A 12,986-nucleotide genomic window follows, 5' to 3' on the forward strand; every position below is an offset into this window, starting at 1 on the left:
TAAATTATACTTTTCATTTATGCCAGTTCTGGCTGATCGTGAAGATGAGTGATGATATATTGATGAAGGGACGCTCGCAGAGAACACCCATGCCCATGTTGGGATTCGAACCTAGGACCCCTGGCTTCGTAGCATGCTGTTCTAACCAATCTGCCATGGATGTCGGTAGAAGGAAATTGAAAAGTAGGTTTTGTTATTTAGTGTCATGTCCAGTCTTGTTTCTATGCGGCAGAATTTCTAAATTGTGAGTTTTAATAGGCCTATACATTGCTGCAAACAGGCACATATCTGGAAATATTTTATTTGGGAGGTGTCCAAACCAAGTGTATCAGGAATATTAATAATGATTATTACATTATAATTATATTAAATAAAATAAATGCTAATTAAGAGTATAAATTAATTAATGTTATGTTGTTATTGTTATAGATATAAGTAAAAGGCAGTACAAGAATAGAGATATAACAGATTGTATTCATTATCTAGCTTACCTGTATTTAAGAATGGCATAATTTTCTTAAAAACAAGTTCCTTGTCAAATTGATGAACAATTGAACAACAAAAGAGGATGTTAGATCCGGTTGGCGAAAAGTAAAATTCCTGATTAATATTTTATGCATGTTATCATAAATAGTAGTGTACAAGCATAAATCTTTGGTACTGTTCTTCAAAGCCATTTGATAAGAATATAATCCTTGCCTTCCAATAAGTTCAGAGGAAATTAATAAGCATCGATTATTCAAATACTAATACAACAATTGCTAAAGAAGTATACTTTTAGTATTTGCTGTCTTACGGGAGAGGGTCCGGATCCCCTAGACTCCCCCCTATTAACTTTGGCTGCAAAGTAAGAGTAACTGTTACAGGTTACTTTTTAAAGTAAATTAACTGTTTCGTGTTACTTTTGGAAGCAAGGTAACAGTAGCAATTACTTTTGAAATCACTGCAACATTTTACCTTCGAAAGTAATGGTAACTGTAATCTGTAGCTTAATTTTGGAAGGCAAGGAAAGGTAAGTGCAAAACTCATTACTTTTGAAAACAAAGTAGCGGTTAACAGGGCCGGATTAACCTATGAGCAACTGGGGCAATTGCCCCGGGGCCCCCACCAAAAGGAAGCTATGAAGGGTCCCCACCAAAAAAATATTTTAAGCAGCTGGCTATGCTTGTAAAATATTACATAAGAAGTTGTATTTTAAAAATAAAATAATCTTCTATATTGTCGTATGTCTACACTCTTCTGGATCCAATTGTAGCACAGCTCTCAGTCGAACTGTTTGTAGATATCTGAAGCTCAGTATACTTTATACCATGGATTGATTTGGCTGTCGTGTGGAAGTAAGGCACACTTATTCAAACAATCAACTCTCAGATACGATTAAGATAATAAATAATCCTACGAAGTAGTTAACTTCCTTTCGTTAATAACATCGTATTAGAACTGTGAGTTTCTCTAGGGGAAAAAAACTGTGGAGATACTAGCGCTTTCTCAAAAATGAAATTAGTGAAAAACAGGCTTCGTGCTGCCATGGGACAGGATCGCTTATCCAATCTTTGTTTACTAAGCATTGAACATGAACTTCTTCGTGAATTGGACTTCGATGATATAGTAGATAAATTTTCGGCTAAAAAGGCAAGAAAAGTGTGTCTACTATAAGTGTTAAGTTCTTGTGAATTTTCTTGAAGAATGTATAGTTACTACAATTTCCACAATGAACCTGTCGGTAATTGTCCAGTAGATGGACCGTGCATATGTAGTGACATATTTACTCTTAATTGTAAATAATATCATTTATAATAAATTATGTATGTAAGTACAGTCTACTGCTCAGTTCTCTGTTTCCGTCTGAACCCCCTTAGTATTTACTATATATTGTAGGTACAGTGTTCACTCTTCATAATATACTGTAGACATTTAGACGCAGAATTTTACTGCTGCTATAGCGCTACAATTTTCGTCCTGCAACTTTATTTTACTGCAAACCTATCTGCGATATGTTTGATTGTGAGTGACTACTGATTCTAAAATCAGGTCTACCATTTCAACTGCTGAAAATTGGTAGTTAACATATTGAGCTAATAAAGCTCCTAGTAAAAAATAATAAAAAATGGGGGCCCCCACAAAACATTTGCCCAGGGGCCTCCACAAACCTTGATACGGCCCTGACTGTTAATATAACGCGTTACTTTTTGTAAGTAACTTACCTAATTCTGCAACAATGCTTGAAAACGGGAACTGGCAAGTATGAAGACGCACTGCGTTTCCTCCAGGGCTACTTTGTCATCTTTTCCCGCTTTCAAACCGAGCTTCACGTTAGCATACACAAGGGACCGGCCACGCCCATTTTTGCGACATTAATTACGTTAACATTTGCCTCTCCCGGCTCAATATTGACTTTGAGGACACGCTCTGTAAAACACCGGACTCAAAAGAGGGCTAATTATAATTAGAGGCCAAATTTTTAAACGGAAAAATTTTACTCTAAAAAGGACAAAAAAAGGGAAATTTATTGCCCAAAAAAAGAAATTAAAAATAACTATAGTTTATTTTTGCACTATTTTAAATCTAGCAGATTAGTACACTTCAACCCAACAGGCGTGCCGCTTACAATGTGTTTGTTACTGGTTAAGCCCAGATCGCATTGTTGCAACAATCGTTGCAAGGTACTCCCAACACTCATGGATGAAAGGTATGGTAGAAGGCGCTTGTTCTTTTTTCCTCTAAGCTGCAAATTGTTGAATGTTTTCTTTAGGGAAAAAACAGTCGTACAAAATATTTGATATCTTGTCAATAAAGGGACCAAGGAAGATGTTTTTGAAAAGGGAATAGAAGGGCTGAAAAACTAGTAATAAAGGGACAAGATAGGAAAATATTTTTAAGAATGGGAATGTGGGCTGAGTAAGGTTAGGTTAGGTTGGTGGAAGATAATTATCAACACTGTTGTTATTTATTCCATGATTCGTGTTGAAAAATTAAAAAAGGAATTCCGTTTAAAATCCGGTCCCTTTTGCACATGACATGAGCCAAGGATGGAAACATATGCTCATACCTGCTAATCAGAGGCGTATGCTGAGTCCAAAAGCTGGGCTAGCTCACTGTGACACCTGCTACGATTTCAAGGAAGCCACGTTGCCATCCCAATTGTAGCCAGGTTGCCAACTCCTAAGAACTCAGGTTGCCAACTGCTAAGAATTCAGGTTTCCAACTTCAGAATCGTCAATATTTTCTTAATGAAATGAGTAAAATTATTCATATTTTCTATTAGAGTTTTCTTCAGTAATTTACTCTCTAAGCTTTAGACTTCGCAGATAGCCTAGAATATATGCTCCTGCAGTGCTAATACTACATAATCAGCAGCGGATATGTTTCCAACAAAAGGGAGTCGGCCGACGGGACAAGGTTTATCCACCGCGGCCTGGTCTAGCCTCTTAGCCTCTAGCCTCTTTTCTTGCAGGAAATCCGTAGAATGTTGTGGGTAACAAATAATAGTCGAGGAAAGATAATGTCGTCTGGTGAACTAATTGCAACAGAAATGAAACCAACTGCCCCTATAGTAAAAAAAATCTGAGGTATCCGATTTTCAAGTCTACCACTCTCTGACCTGTAGGTTCGCCGCCATCTTGAAAAATGGCGCCAAAAATTCTCCTTGAAAAGTAAAAGAAATAATATCTCGAAAACGGTGCGTTGTACACAATAAGCGAAGATAAGCAAAATGAAAGAGCAGAAAATTTGCTACATTATGGTTTTTGTTTGATAGAGCTACCATAAATCTTAATTGAATTACAAGGCTTCAAAAATTTTCTTTAATTTTTAGAATTGGAGTAAAAGTTGGTTTCCGACACAAATAACAGCAAATATGCAAGGAACTACGTAATTTACGCCCTAAAGTCACTGGACCAATTTCATAGATGATGATTTCCTCCAGAGAATGGTTTTTGTTTCGTGCCTTTCGTGGCTTGAGATAAGTAGTTTAATGCAGAGTCATGTGATTCCCTTTTACGTGTTCCATTTCTTATGATTTTGGTGAGAACGTATTTTTTTCTGCAGTGTTTCGTTCGTTTTTGTTTAGAAATGTATGCACACAGTAGCGGCGATTAGGTGTCTATAAAATGGGGGGGGGGGTTGGAGGGACAGGGACAGTTTACGTACTGCAGTTAGAAAGAATCGTATTGAAAATGGAATTCGGGCAGATGGTTTTGGGTCAAATCCAATGGTAGACGAGGCTTGGCATCAGTGGCGTAGCGTGATTGTATTAAAGGTGTAAGGTTTCCTTAGATAAACCTGATCCGAATATTGGATAAAGAAAACCCAAAGATATTTTAACTAAATAGAATCTATTTGAATGTAAGTCATGCATGGGCATACTCAATTTCAAACACAAAATGCACACACTCTATGTTAACAATAATAGCATATGTATTACTTACTGAAAATTCTCATTTATACTGTAACTCGATCTAACGATCCTTTAGTCTGAACACCTAGTCACGTCGTCGTAGAATCGGGAGTTTCTGGTCAATGTCTTTAACAGTACAATGGATACTCGTCCAAAGTCAGATTTCCTTGCCTGAGTCTGTGTGCTGCGTTGAAATGTACGAATCCTCTTCAGTGCAGGAAACGACTTTTCCACCTACGATCTTGAGGCAGGAACAGTGAGGAACAATTCTGTTAGTTTGTACACTTGTTCAACAGCTTCATTCAAATGGGTAGTACGCAAGTACTCATGAAGTTCAAACACACTCTTTACTCAATATTCGGCTTCAGAATAAATTACCTGTAGCTCAACTTTCAACTGGTAGCAATTGACAAATTTCGCATGCAGCTTCGTTAAGGACACAAACTCTTCTTCTGGAAAGGTGATTTATTCTTATTATTCTTTCTCTTTCACTAAAAAGCAATTTGTGGGAAATGCGTAGAATACAATTTGCAAATGCAAATGCATTCGAGAATATTACTCATTATCATGGTTACGATATTTGCGCACATTTTGAAAAGCATATCAAGCAACTTAGTCAAAGGAAAAGGTAAAAAAAAAAATCTGTAAATCATAACGCTAAGTATTACGCGTATGCTTTTAACATTACGGGCAACTGGGATGCACGCGCCTAACTTTGCAGGCGCTGTCGGATCTAGGATTGCCAGACATTCCTCTTTTATCTTTAACTTCGCTGCTTCTAATCAAGGTAATATCCAACATTAAACCATCTCTTTGCGAACTTAATAGTTAGTTTACACATTTAAAATGACACCCATTTTGTTAGCTACACCTCCCGTCAAGCATTGTTGAAACAACACGGGAGTCGATTTTCTTGGTTCTCTTCCGACCGTGGCAAACAGACGCAGCGGGGACAGAAATCTCGCCAGTTAGTACCCACTGGTAATGCGCCTTACAGTGCCTGAGAATCGGGGCGCCCTGTCATTGGTTGAGAAGATACTACGTAAGCAAACACACCCGCCATGGGCGAGTCCAAATCTTTTCTTCCATTCAGCCGCACGTAAGTCCTCTCAAGAAGCCTTACAGAGAAACAACTCGGATCAAAACAAGTCCTCAATTGTTTCGTTAAAAGTTCTACTTGAAGTCTGATATTGCTATGTGTGTTCAAGCTATAAATACGGGAATGAAATACGTTTTCTTCAATAATTTCAACTTTTAAGGTGGACTTACAAGCCTTACGTGGGCACTACGCCGCTGCTTAGCATTAAGAGACAATAGTGCTGGGGCAAAAAGTATGTTTGGGGCGAGGGGAGACCTGCTTCCATGCCCCCACCTCTAATTGCCGCCACTGTCAATATATTGAACTAATATGATACGGTAAAATACGGTTTTAGACCGGGTCACTTTGCCTAACTTAAGAGTCCATTACAGACAAGTGAGGCGTGCGGTCACATCGGGAGATGTGGCGATGACAAAGCAAAATAATAAAAAATTTGCTTTTTAAATATTTTAAAGAAGTAATTATATATATATATATATTTGAGCGAAATTAGTCACGCGACGCCATGAAACAGCTAGAAATACGCAAGAGATTCGCTAAGTTTAGCGCATCGAAAGAAGAACCCAGTCCTACCTCTCGTGCCCAACCGTCCCGCTACGTTTCCTGTTGAGTGCAATGGTGTCAGGCGTGTTAAGTCATCGCAGCAGGTCTGCGAATCCAAGGTCCTTCGACCGCTTCCTCCCCCCGCTCTTGAAGATCTGGTCATAAGAGTCCTTTTTTTTCAGCCCCCTTGTTTACAAACACTGCAGGGTTTCTGTGACGTCATCAAGATGAAACTTCTCAGAATGTCCAGCGCTGTAAAGCATGCAACGCTCTTGTTTTTAGGAGAAAAAACACATATTGAAGAGCATCGCAACGCAACTTACACAGAATATACATATGAAAGTAATTGTGCTAGAAAAGATATAAGTAAACAAAAGCACAAATTTCCCCACGGTTAGTGCTAGAAAGATCAGAAAAGAAAGCCGTTCTGGATCCATTGTATTTCTTTCATAGTATTTCTCCTAGTAATTTTTTTGGATCCTGCGGTTCAAATATCGATTTCGGAAAAAAATATTCTTGCTTTACAAAACACGAGACTGACCAAGATTTTTGTTGTCGAGGTGACGGGCATACTTACTCAGAGAGAACCTTTTTCCTAACATATCTTACTTTCACACCAGGGATGGCCAAAAATATCAGGATTCCGGAAAATTCAAGATCTCGATTCGGAAATGTTACTACCGGATTTCGGAGAGAGAGGTTTAACAATTTTTCCATTTTTTTCGGCTAGAATTGATTAAGAAAGTTTTGTCTTCCTTATTTTACGATCATATACTCCGTAGAAAAAAATGGATTTGGCCATCTCTACTTCACACGTCATGTACGAACACTGTTATCATCATTAAAAGGTCTAAATATGGACCCCCCTTTTTATGTTGTCATTTTCGGAGGAAAAATATTAATATATCAAACACCTGCCTTTAAAATGCATATCTATGAAATACGTATATACTTAAATGTAATATCAAGCTAAAGTATAGAAGGTCTCCATTTTTTTTAAAACAAATAAAGCAATTTCCAAAAAATGGTAAAAAGATGTATTTCAAAATTGTGGTCCAAATATGGGCTACTAGTGGCAATATCACAAAAAGCAATTAACATTTTTAAAAAACAGTCGTTTATCGCTAAAACATTATAAAATTCATATTTATGAATAATTTGTTGTTTTGAAAATCACGCGGAATGGGAAAAATCGAAAGTAAGAAAAGCATCCAAATATTTGTTAAAAATGTGATCTCAACATTAGACCTCATGTCATAGCCCATATTTAGACCATCACGCTATTTTTCTTCTTCAATTTATTTTCGCTCTCTGTGGTACATATTTCACAAACAAATCATGGCATTATAAAAGCCCACATTTGTTTTATGTACCGCTAATATCATAACCTATACAAAGCAGATGAGAATTCAGAAAACGCTGAGTTAAAACATACCTGCAAAAAGTTTTCGGAGGTCGCAATTCTAGAACAGCGTCCAAGGCCGAAACTAACCACCACTTTCTCTTGCGAATTGGCTCCGCAACCTTTGTCCTTGACAGGTAACCAGTTCCCATAGCCTCTGCCAGGCTGCAGCACCCGGGAGCGCTGATAACTCCAAAACCCATATTTAAACCTTCGCCCATATTTAGATCTTCTCCTCTATCAATGTAGGAATCCCCGCCTCGGTTTAAAGATTGACCCTGACGTTTGCAAGTCTTGCGATGACTACATAAAAATGTCACGCTTCACCACTGATTACAGAATTTTTCGTAGGTACCTGGTGATAACATGTTTAATTACATCATTTCTTGCACATACAGACGTGTACTTGTAGCACAGGTGTTGCCCCTGATGCAGCAATAGGAGAACATTTGCGTAACTGATTGAAGATGCAAACTCCACTTCCCAATACCATCGGCTTTAAGGAAATTCCGAAGAATTTCGAGCATCCTAATGCATTACAGCCACGAAGCAGCAGAATTGTCTCATCTTTCAGAGTTGAACGAAATGTAGATTAAGATTTTCAGCACCTCACAGCTTGAACAAACTCAAGTGAACGAGACACTGCAGGAAAAATAAATTACGTTCTCGCCAATATCATAAGAAATGGAACATGTAAAATACAGGGAATCACATGACTCTGCATTACACTACTTATCTCAAGCCATGGCACTAAAGGCACGAAAAAAAACCATTCTCTGGAGGAAATCATCATCTATGAAATTGGTCCAGTGACTTTAGGGCGTAAATTACATAGTTTCGTACATATTTGCTGTTATTTGTGTCGGAAACCAACTTTTACTCTAATTCTAAATATTAAAGAACATTTTTGAAGTCTTGTAATTCAATTAAGATTTATGGTAGCTCTATCAAACAAAAAACATAATTTAGCAAATTTTCTGCTCTTTCATTTTGCTTATCTTCACTTATTGTGTACAATGCACCGTTTTCGAGATATTATTGTTTTTACTTTTCAAGGTGAATTTTTGGCGCCATTTTTTCAAGATGGTGGCGAATCTACAGGTCATAGAGTGGTAGCAGACTCTTCAAAATCGGATTCGTCGGATTTTTTTTACTATAGGTGAAGTTGGTTTCATTTCTGTTGGAATTAATTCCTCAGATAGCCAAAGAATTGCATAGCTTTCCTTGACTATAAAGCAAGCGGGCCGCTGTTCGTAGTTGATTGATGTGTTTATTTTATTTCGCTCTTCTATACGTTATCTACACGGCAGAGCGGAGGGTCCAGCCCTTGCACGGGTCACGAAAAAATTGTTTGGACACCCCTGCCTATTTCTAATACTTAGGGGGACCATAATACGAGGGCTATTTTTTTTCAACTTCCGATAGGGCATGAAATCCTAACCACAGTGAATAGCAAAATAAGTTTATTGACAAAATATACTTACACGTATATAATCTACTGTTCAACGTAATCACCAAGAAGATTCAGACATTTATCGTACCGATGCACCAGCTTTCCAATACCCTCTGCAAAGAAAGGTGCCGCCTGTCTGTTGAGCCAGGTCTGTCGAAACTCCGCATTGTTGTGGAAGCACCGTCCTCCCAATCACTTCTTCGTCGCCGGGAAAAGGTGGGAAGTCACTCGACGCCAGGTCTGGGGTGTAGGGAGGGTGATCAAACATTTCCCAGTGGATTCGTTGAAGAAGGTCTTGAGTTGATTCAGCAACATGCGGTCGGGCATTATAATGAAGGACTGTGCTTCTCCGGCACACAGCTCATTGGACGGTGAATTTCCGCTGCATTGTGCGCCTCAGCCTGTAGAAATCGTATCACACTACGCACCTCACATTTGGCGGGAGAGTCGATTGTAGCAGACATCTCTACGCGCCCGTCGCTCAGCTTCAACTGAAGGATTAGCCAGAGCATTAGCCTTGGCAGGGGGGACGTCCCGCTTCCTAGCGCTTCACGGTCCTCCTGGCGGCACCATCGGAGGTTGAAAAAAAATAGCCCTCGTATTTTGACCAAAAACTGGGACATCCCAAGGAGATCAATTTACCTCACTCCTCCGTGAAAAATCGGTTAGGCCTAATTATAAAATTATTGTTATTAACGTATTATTGTTATTATTTATAAAAGGATAGATCACGTAAATGATACATCATAATCAATAAATGAAATATCTCCCGTTGTCAAAATATATTAATTATTATAATCTCGGTATGACTTACATAGCGTTTCTTGTCCTTTGTGATCAACCTTTCATGTTAATCGTACGGTGAAGTTGAGGAATACCAGAAGTATTTTTCAGAAGAACCTATCTTCTTGTGAACACCATTATTGTTCATCAACCGTTTATAAATGTACACGAAAATCTTACCCCACACATCATACACACAACTGTAGATTTTTCTTTGTGTCTGGACAAATTCTTGTTGCAATTCCGTAAAGAAACAACTGTATACTTATCCTGCAATTAACGGAACACACACAAAGTAATACATTTCTTTTAGCATGAAATGTTTGGTTTTCAAGATAGCTCATAGACTTTTATAATATGGGACAAAGTATGGATTTTTAATAATATGGAGGGGACGACCGGGACACGCCTCTGAAACGGGACTGTCCCGATCAAAATGGGACGTATGGTCATCCTACTAATACTATAGTTCAAATCACAAACCCTGACACCTTCTGTAAACAAAACCACCTGCATGCAGAAAGCATTGCAAACTCATAGAAGTAAAATAATCCACACGAAAATCCAGCGTTGTTACAGGATTCATTACGTAAGGTAAAACAACGGCCAATTTGTAGTATGGGATACGCTGCCGCAAATAACGTCTCACTTTAAACCCAATGCTCTTTCTTTTTTTACTTATTGCTTAACCTTTTTGGTTAACTCTTTCCACCAGTAATCATTTCCCATAAATTTGGCTTCTTTCTTTGAATATATTTTACTTGCATTTTTTAGACAACATGATATAACATGGTAATGTATATTTCTAAGGATGATATAGATAGGAGTGTATTTGAAATTTGTTTGTACATTTTATGTAAATTGTATCTTATGTAAATAAAATATATAATGGGCATAAACAGCCATATGCATTGCTCTAAGTCCAATAAATATATTGATGATGATGATCAAAACAAGACAAAAAGTTCGTAAATGTATTGCGGTTGGAAACTTTGACAAGCATCCTAATAACGATTTTTGTTCCGCCAAATATAGTGCACTTCGTAAAATAACTTGGTGACATGGCAAGGCAAGATAAGTGTGAACATTTTGTAGGAATATAACTTTCAATGAGCTTAGAAATTTGTGTACATAATGATATTTTATAACATTGGTTATTTTCTAAAAATAATCATGTGAACAGCAAGGAAGTAGTGCAACTTAGTAATATTGCCTGACTTAGCCTTAGAAAAATAACATGCCGAGTTCTATGCGTGCGGGAAAATCTCAGTGTTCTCCGAGCTTGTTTTCAAAACACCAGCAAGGACAGCCTTTGAAAAGGGGTGAGAAACAGATTCTACTCAATATTTATGTAACGTTCTGTCAGTAGTATCCTGAGAAACCAGTAAATGAAGTGGTTAAGTTGGTATCCCAGTGCAGTGGTGTGTCAGTGTCTGCAGTTTTAAGGGTTATGAAAGAGAGAATGACCGGGAGAGTAACAATGTATGCGGCTGCATATTCGTCTGATGTTTTGAGAACGGGTTCTCACATTCAGAGGCTCTTATATAAAATGAATAGGTGCGGCGAACTATGAGTGTAACAGCATTTGATTGCGGTCATGGATCAGCTGACGCGGAGTGATACATCGAATCGGTGAGACCGTTTGTTTACAGAAGGTCTCAGGGATGGTGATTTAGACCTTAGGCTTACCATCGTCCGGGATTAGCCCGGACAGTCCTGGTGTTTTAGTGATGTCCGGAATTGCAAAATGACCGGGGTTTTGAGAATCTGAACATGAAAATAGCTACAGGTATAGAATATTCACGACCAGAATTTATTACCGGCAAGAATCGACAGATTATAAGGATCGATTATACATTTGCTTTCTTCGAGATATCGACTTCCGAGCGCTTCCGTTTCCATACTTACGTGAGCGTCTTGGTGGTCTTGCAATCGTGTGAAGTAAACTCGTCTACACGTTTCTGATAATTACAACTATTCACAAGGGCTTTGCATTTGGCAATGGCTAAAAGAAAGTGTGTATTTAACGTTAACCTGCAGCAGGAATACAAATTCTTGAAACTGTGTAACGACAGTGACAGTGAACGTGTGCAATGTACACTCTGTAATGGAGCATTTTCTCTTGCACATAAACGAGGAGGTGATATTGAAGACCACGTGAAAACAGTTAAACATACGAGCTATTAATGCTACTGCTTCAGCAAACATAACAGATTTTTTTTTAAAGCCAGAGATAGGAATAACAGTGATCTGGAGTGTGCTGCTAAAGAAGCTACATTTTCATACCACTCTGCTAGACACGAACTCGGTTTCAACACATACTGCACTTTAAACTGGTTAAAAAGTTATATGACCCAAAATTTTCATCTGCTAGAACCATAACCGAGGCAATAATTGTTAATGTTATTTCGCCATTTATTTTCGATAATGTGTTGCGTTCTTTAGAAAACATTAATTATGTTACAGTATCGATGGATAGTTCAAACAGAAGTGAAGTAAAACTTGTTCCAATTGTTGTAAGATATTTCAGCATATAGGAGGGAATTCAAATTAAACTTTTACATTTCGATGAAGTCTCAGAAAATGTATTATTCAATTAAACATTTGAAAATAGTGTTCCAATCAACTGTTAAGGCTTTTAAGTAATTTCAATTTATGTTTTATTTATTTTTGCAAAAAGAAACCTGAAATTCAGCAGTAACGAGTTGATGTCCTGGGTTGGACCCAAAAAAATATGGTAAGCCTAACTAATACTTAAATTGTATTATTATTACTACAGTAATAAAAGTATCTCACCTGGTAGCAGTTTACGGCTTACTCCTTGTGGACGCGTTGTACGAGTCTGTTGCTTGGAATAGTTTGAAGTGCGTGTTTGGATAAACAACATGCATGGATCGTCAACATGTCCCCTTCAGATCCCTTTCTGAGATAGTCTCAGGTGGGCATATAAAATGCAAATGGTTTCCCACAAACGCCTCTCTTTCTATTGGCCGCTGTGTTCACCAGCATGAATTATTTGAATCGTACGTTCGGATCGGTACAGTGACGTTATACCATACAGTTTCCTTCCTTTGGGAAGAGTATGAAGGGTGAACTGAATATTATGATGGACTTTGCCTCTGTAGCCCCGTTTGTAGCACAGTGGTTCGGACCCCACTTTTAACTGTAGGTCCAGTCTCGATTAGCCCATCTGAGCATAAACGGATTTAAACTTTGCATTGATTTGTTCGCTTTTTTTTGTTATTTTACGTCACCCTTTTCTTCCGACTTTTGGCCCTGAGCATTTCTGAGACGATGTTCAGAGTGGTAC

At 38.1% G+C, this 12,986-nt stretch overlaps 1 protein-coding gene across 1 annotated transcript in view; it reads right to left on the reverse strand.

Moving 5' to 3' along the window:
- LOC145978091 (pickpocket protein 28-like) overlaps nucleotides 1–12,508 on the reverse strand; it is a 53,839-nt gene extending 41,331 nt beyond the window's left edge. Inside the window, exon 1 of the mRNA XM_083110531.1 lies at nucleotides 12,473–12,508. The gene's annotated coding sequence lies outside the window, so the exon portion shown is untranslated. The remainder of the gene's footprint in view (nucleotides 1–12,472) is intronic.
- Between the last annotated feature and the right edge of the window lie 478 nt (nucleotides 12,509–12,986).

Source organism: Lepisma saccharinum, chromosome 24, assembly GCF_977018435.1.
Source record: "Lepisma saccharinum chromosome 24, izLepSacc3.1, whole genome shotgun sequence".
Taxonomy (NCBI): domain Eukaryota; kingdom Metazoa; phylum Arthropoda; class Insecta; order Zygentoma; family Lepismatidae; genus Lepisma; species Lepisma saccharinum.